Genomic DNA, 7,444 nt, shown 5'->3' with positions numbered 1-7,444 from the left:
TATAGTATCTTCACTCTTCTCTCAGAAGCAAATGCAGTTGTAGTTCCAAATACCATTTTTCTTTATACCTTTGATTTTTGATTCTTCAAAAATGCATTGTAGGTGAGAAATGGATTAAGAGAGTGGTGGTGGTAAACACTGTCTGCTGTTGAATAGGTAATAGCAGTGGTGGTAATGCTAAGCACTGCCTGTCAATGAACATGTTCTTAACAAACTTGTTGCATGAAGGTCCACAGTCTTTAATGGTGATCACCTCAACCTATTTACAATATGTGGGCAGAGCCAGACCCACAGAATCTGAATTCCTCACCTACTTAATTTCTTAGTATCTTCTTGAACTTTCACTATTGAGGAGCTGTTGTTAAAGAAGGTCCATGTTTTTATTCAGCTGATCAGCTCTAAAATGACTATGTTATATACAGCCATGTCCAAAGACCACATTTCTCTTTTTGTGTTTGCATTAGCTGGTGGTCTTTGAAGGCTTAAAAGAGAGTTAGGCCTAGAAAACTTGGAAGACTTTCCTTACTCCTCAGTCTTCTACATGTCTTTACTGAATATCTTTATGCAGAATCTGTCAGGTTCTTTGGCCAAGTTACAATTTGTTTCATAGCTCAATCTGGGTGCAGTTGCATTGAACCTATTTCCTTGGACAGCAGAAGGAGCCAAGATTGGAAAGATGAGCTTTTCTGGGCAAGATGCAGTCACTGTCTCATCAGCTTTGTCCAGGTGGAGTTTCATCGGCCCAGAAAAAGACCTGTCAGGCCAATCTGAAGAAAACAACAACAATCAACTGGCTCTGAGACTAAAGCCAGGGGAATAATGCCCTGGAGGTCATAATTACATCAGATCCAAATCAAGCTTTATCCTAGTGTAAATAATCTAAAAGGAAATAAGGTTTCAGGTTAGTTTACTAATGAGGAGTTTTTTCATGGACAAATAATGTTAAGTTTTGTGGGTTTTGTGCTGTTGATCTGAAAAGTGATATAATGGATAGGCTTTGATCTGTCCCTGTCCTTCAGAAATGTTGGAGTGTTCAATGTTGAATTTTATTTAAATTAAAATTTTAGCACACTTATTCGACTTGTAAACACAACTAAGTTTACTGACTGGGCAAAAAAAAGTAGTGGAACTTCCTAAGATATAAAAGAAAAATTAAACAATATCTTATAACAGGAGACAGAGACAGGTTATTCAAACTCTGTCCAAGGATGTTTTCAGAAGTTTAAGTCCTGTTCCCTTTTGCATCAGAGCTGCAGACCTGGTTATTTTCAAACAACATTTTTCTTGCTTGTTTACAAATTTCTTTACCATTTTAACAAATGAGCTGCAGAATGAAAGCTGAAGTGGGATCTTGAGTTTAAATCCAGGCTCTTTTCATCTTTGTACTCAAAATAAGGATAGTTATTGTACTTAGTTCAATAAAAATAATTTTAAACCAACATGTGTAAGGAGCATTGTGAGTGAGTTAATGAAATGGATGTAAATGGAACTTCAATGAACTGCTTGAATGACAACAGGTGATAGATATGGCAGCGTATGAGTAATAAATTCCCTTTTTGTACATTGCTTTATGTAAATATGTAGAAGCTGGAACTGCTGATTACATCTTTACCTCTGCATCATCCTTACTGGTCCTAAAATAATAGTGAGCTACAGCTTATTAACTCAGGTCTGAACTATACTGATCACTAGAGAAGAAGCAGAAAAGGAAGTTTTTAAAACTGTGTAGTTCTGTAATATAAATGCTCTAACAAGTTTCTTTGAGAAGTATCTATTCAGTGTATATCTGTTAAAAACAGAGAGTATATTCCAGATTAGCATTAGCAAAACTAAAATGCATTGCAGCTGAAGGGAGACAGTCTCAGCACTCCTGAAACACTGCTGTGAAAAAGGGCATTGGAAGGGATGGGGCTGACCCTGGGACCTCACAGTGCATGTCTTCCTACCTTCTCTTAACAAGGTATTCTTGTCCTGTTTAAGGGCATGGTCTATTTGGCACCTATTTTCTTTTGTCAGAGTATTTATTAATATGGATTTTGTGGCTAGGAGCGTCAGTGTTTTAGGTAATCTCTGATGAAAAAGATGATGTAACATTGTCTAGAGATACCTGACCGGAAGATACAAGGAAAACAGACAGATTTGCTGCAGAAGTGCAAAGCAATATGACAAGAGGCACTGGGCACAAGTTGGAACATCGAAAAGTCCGGTTATTTATTAGGATTTAAAAAAAAAAACAACAAGGATGATAAATACTGGAACAGGTTACCCAGACACGAGCAAGAAATGTGTGCTTGCAGCCCAGAAGGCCAACTGTATCCTGGGCTGCATCAAAAGAAGTGTGGCCAGCAGGATGAGAGCGGTGATTCTGCTCCTCTACTCTGGTCTGGTGAGACCTCACCTGGAGTACTCTGTCCAGTTCTGGGGCCTTCAACACAAGAAGGACATGGACCTGTTGGAGCAGGTCCAGAGGAGGGCCATGAAGATGATCAGAGAGCTGGAGCACCTCCCCTATGGGAACAGGTTGAGAGAGTTGGGGCTGTTCAGCCTGGAGAAGTCTGCAGGGAGACCTTACAGTGGCCTTCCAGTACCTGAAAGGGGTCTACAGGAAAGCTGGGGAGGGACATTTTACCAAGGCAGGTAGCAATAGGATGAGCGGTAGTGGCTTTAAACTAGAGGAAGGCAGATTTAGACTAGACATTAGGAAGAAATTCTTTACTGTTTGGGTGGTGAGACACTGGCACAGGTTGCCCAGGGAAGTTGTGGATGCCCCCTCCCTGGAAGTGTCCAAGGCCAGGTTGGACAGGGCTTTGAGCAACCTGGTCTGGTGGGAGGTGTCCCTGCCTATGGCAGGGGTTGAACTGGATGATTTTTAAGGTCCCTTCCAACCCAACCCATTCTATGATTCTATGACATGTTTTGGAATCTAGGTCCTTAGAAGTGTTCAAGACTCAGCTGGACATGGCCCTGATTAGGTCTGCTTCAAGCAGAAAGTTGGACTGGACAGCTTATAGGAGTCCCTTTCACTCTAAATAATCCTGTGATACTATGTTTGGGACTGTCTTAGAAGTGTGTCTTGTTTATTCTACTGCATAGAAACAGAACTATTTAAAAATGTTTCCCATTTTAAGCTATCATTGTTTTTCAGCCAAACAACCAATATTTCTCCATTTTTGGGAGCCAAAGTAAATATGAAAATATAAAGCAGCAAAAATAAAAGTTGCACAGTGTTAGATTAACACTGAAATCTTGGCTGATGGTACTATGGCACCAGATCTGGAAAATGAAAGCACTGCTGTGAATGTTTTGAATCTTTTAAGTAAGGTAGTGTTCACAAATACATGGTGCTAATATATTTTCTTAAGGCATGCTTCATTTGTCTAGCACTCTGGGAGGCAGTGCTAGGTCTTGCCTTCATGCCCTCTAAAATCTTTGAAATGGTGAAGAACAGTTTCAATGTAAGGCAAAAGGAATTCTGATGATGAAGCCAAATTTGCTGTAATACAGTACAGCTGCATTCACCTTCTAGTTTTGTAGGGCAGAGTTCAAGGCTTTTCACTGTATGGATAAAAACAAAAAATAAGACTGTATTTGATCACAAGAAAACGCACTCACTTAAAGCGCACCAGTAGAATTATAGAATAAGTGAAAGTAACACCTTGTCTTGGTATTGCTTTTACTGAACCTTCAGTGAGGCTGGCAAACAGCTGAAAAAAATGTAAGTTGCCAAAATGAATTTGTTTCAAAACATGAAATGGTTACTTTATTTCATTTAGGCTTCATTCTTGAAGTTTGTTGCTATATCAGCACCGCAAGGTTTCTTCTGAATGTGTTAATTATCAGTTAATAAATCATCAGTCAGCTGTTGACATGTCTTCATAAGCTGGAGAGAGAAATAGAGTGCTCTTCAGCTGAAGATACTTTATTTGACAGGGCCAGGATATATTTTAGGGTTTGGGTAGAAACAGAAAAGAGTCAGTTAATTCAAATTCCAGTCACTTCATCACCCAAGTTCTCTCACATTCCTTGAAATAGAGGAGAATCAAACCAGCTGGCAATTTTAACTAAATCCACATCTATTGTAATGATACAGTGAGGCATGGGACATAGAATTTAAAAGGCTTTAATGCTCTGTTACTGAAACAAAATAGTTTTCATTTTTCTTTTGGGAAGTGAACTCTGAGTTCACTGGTTTGATTTGCTTTTATAGGTTGGAAATACCACCATCTCCAATACTGAACTGCTGAACAAATACTGCTTTAATGCAGCTAGCCCAGTGAACCATTTATGTTTATCTCCTTCTCTTCAGTTATTAATTAGCAAAGGAATTTTATAAATCTATTCTTAGTAGTTACTGTTTTGTCTTTTCAGACTGCTTTGTAGTGTTGGTTTTTTAGGGGATTGTTAGACCTAAACCGAAGGGGTTTGACTGGACTCTTGCTGTGAAAGTAGAAGTTGAAAACTGGACTTTATTGTTTTTTTTCTTGTAGCTAAATGTGAACCATCAGTTAGAACTAGCTGGTATGAGTAAGAGATGGTAGCAGTGCTTATGGATTCTCCTTTCTCTTCCTCTGTTACTCTGTGATTAATTAAAGTGATGAGAAAAGGAAGATACTTCACATAATCCCTGGTGGATCCAAAGCTTGAACAAGTGTCCAGTTGAATATTTTATATGTTATTTTCCATAGCTGCTTTCACATTTTAAAGATGTGAATTTCAGTAAGGTATTCTAGAGTTAAATTTTTCTAACGTTTCAATTTTTTTTGCTCTTGGCTACTGTTGCCTATACATGATCACTTATTTTTTCCAACTAGCCAAACTATGGTGTTCCCAGATGAATTATTCAGACCACTTGTAGCCACATTTTTCTTTCTAAAGGGTTATGAGAGGCTGGTTCCCTTATGATGCAGTTGGTTGATCAAGCTGTCTTTAAAAGTCTTTTACCTTATAGGCAAAGAGTCCTTTCCCTAGAGTGATTCTAACACCACAAGTGACCTCATGAATTCAACATAGTGCTTTTAGTTCAGATGTGCTGTGCACGGTTTGTCCTGCTGGTGTTGGCTATCAATTCACTTTTGTTGAAGAGAATACTTGCAGATCAGTGCGGAATTTCTGTTAGCAAGCCAGGGAGGGAAAGACTGTTTCTCAGAGGCAACTATGGGCCCCAGAATCTTTCATTTGTAGGTGACCTCCATGTAAAAGAATTACTCTACAAATGTGAATACTTCAAACTAGAGTTTCAATAACACATGCCAAAAGCTGATACAAATTAATATGAGTTAGGAAAATTCAACCTTGTCTTGCTTTGTGCCTGTAAATGTTCTTTTGTGCTTTTAAGGTGTTTTCAGAATTTCTTAGAGTTGTAATTAGGGAGTGTCTGGTTTATAATTTGACTCTTTCATCAAGGAGGCAGTGAGGGGAAAAGGGTATTCTAAAATGATAATATGGCAAAGTTATTTTCTAAAAATTGAATACATTCTTATCACAGTATTATAGTAGTCAAGTTCCTGTGACTTCCCTCGTCCATTTGATCATACTTAATGAATGTTTATCTGAGTGGTGGCCAAGATAGAGATATTACTCAGAATGGGAGTGCTTCATTTGCCTTTTAGTTGTTCAAAATACAGTGAGATCAACAGAAGTGAAATCTATTTTGCTAATGTGCTCCTGAGATTAGTTCTCATTTACCAAGCTCATTGATAAGAAGTCCTTTATCTCTGTACTGCTGCAGGCTAGCCCTCTCTTGCCTAGACTGGCAGTGTCTGAGCATCAAGTAGCGTTGAGCTCTCCCTGGCTGGCTGCAGAGGTCCCTCTGGGCTGCTGTGTGTGACCTATCTGCATGCCTCTTGTCCAGTCCAAAGTTTCCAAGTGACCATGCAGGCCTTTCTCATAGACCTCAACCTGAGTTCCACTTTGTTAATGTTGGTATGGAAGGCTTTTCTTTTTTTTTTAAAATGCTAATCAGTGTAGTGGAGTTGGGCTTACAGTCTAGTGCACAAACCTGCCTTTTTCTTTTAGACTCAGAAAGTGTCTCAATTGATTCATAAAGGTTCAGGTCTCCTTTGAACTCATGTAACCTCCTTGAGTTTGGAAAATTTTAACTTTTTTTTTATTCTTTGAGGGCTATTTCTTTATAATGCACTCAGCTATAAGAAAAGAGGGTTGCTTCACAGTATTTTGTGTTTGTATTGATGATGCTAAGAAGTATACTGTGTGTAGGTGGTCACAGATGCAAGGTGTTGAGTGGGAGGGCTCCTGGAAAGATGTTGGAGTATTGATCTGTTGGCAGGCAGAAGAGCTGGACTGATGACCAAGTAGCACACTGACCTACTTTGGGGAGAGATGTCATTCCCTACAAAGAGTCCATAGCAAGACAAGGATTTATTTTAAATTTTGTCTCCTTTTCTTTTCTTCTGTTCTGCCTTACTCTCTATTTTAAAAAATATATTCCTGTTTATCTTCCATGTCCTACTAGAACTGGCTTTCAGTTTAAAAGCTTTCATGGTGGTTTTGATCACTAGCTCAAAGCTGTTGCTGTCTTTGGATCCCATTTAGAATTTCTGTTTTTAGAAATTTTCCTGGCAATTTTTAGGCTTGAACAAAATCAAGACCACTTGTCACTATAATTGACTACTTATGAATAAAGCACAGTATCTGTCTAATCGGAATCAAACCCAGTTGAATTCAATCTTGAATTAGAACTAGATCTTCAAATTAATGTACAGTATAACTGAGAGGTATATAGAAACAGAAAAAATTGTGTAAAAAAGATAAATTATTGTAAATTGGAAATCAAAATATTTCTTCACTAATTTATTTTTTTTAATCCAGTTTTGGGTATCATTAAGAATTTCAATACAGAAATAAAATTATTATCTCATATTTGAATCAAGTAATGCAAGTCTTGCTTTCTTCTTAGACATGAATATTTAATAGAGACCAGGTGACCATCCTTTCATTTATGCTCAGCTCTCCAAAGTTAGGTTGGTGTTTTGCAGACTTCATAATTTTAACAAATTTAGTTCACAGTCAACCAGAGGAAATAATCCTAAACTTTGCTGGCATAGAATGCTTTTTACTAAGCATTTTTATGAAGCTTATTAGAGGGGTTTGTAGTTTGGTTTTCTCCCTGGTTTCTGCTATTTGGAGCCTTGTTGATATTTGAAGTTGTTCACCAGCTGCAGTTTCATATACTGAAAATAAAATAAGTTAGGATATCTCCCAGACAAGGAAGCAACCACCACCCCTTCCCCTGTGATGGTATTGTACTGCTGAAAATGTCAGAGTTGAGTTTTCTGGAAGCCTTGCAGTTTTCTGCAACCTGGCTGAGTTGGCTTTGGAAAATTGTGATCATTTCCTGGCTGAGTGCTTTTACTTGATCAGTCTTCAGATAAAGGAAGAGTCTCATCAAAGGCAGATGTTTTCCATCAGTTTTACTTGTACACTT

The sequence above is a fragment of the Mesitornis unicolor genome, unplaced genomic scaffold (genome assembly GCF_000695765.1).
Source record: "Mesitornis unicolor isolate BGI_N332 unplaced genomic scaffold, ASM69576v1 scaffold7325, whole genome shotgun sequence".
Classification (NCBI taxonomy): domain Eukaryota; kingdom Metazoa; phylum Chordata; class Aves; order Mesitornithiformes; family Mesitornithidae; genus Mesitornis; species Mesitornis unicolor.
The sequence above is the reverse complement of the archived record's forward strand: the minus strand, read 5'-3'. Positions refer to the sequence as shown.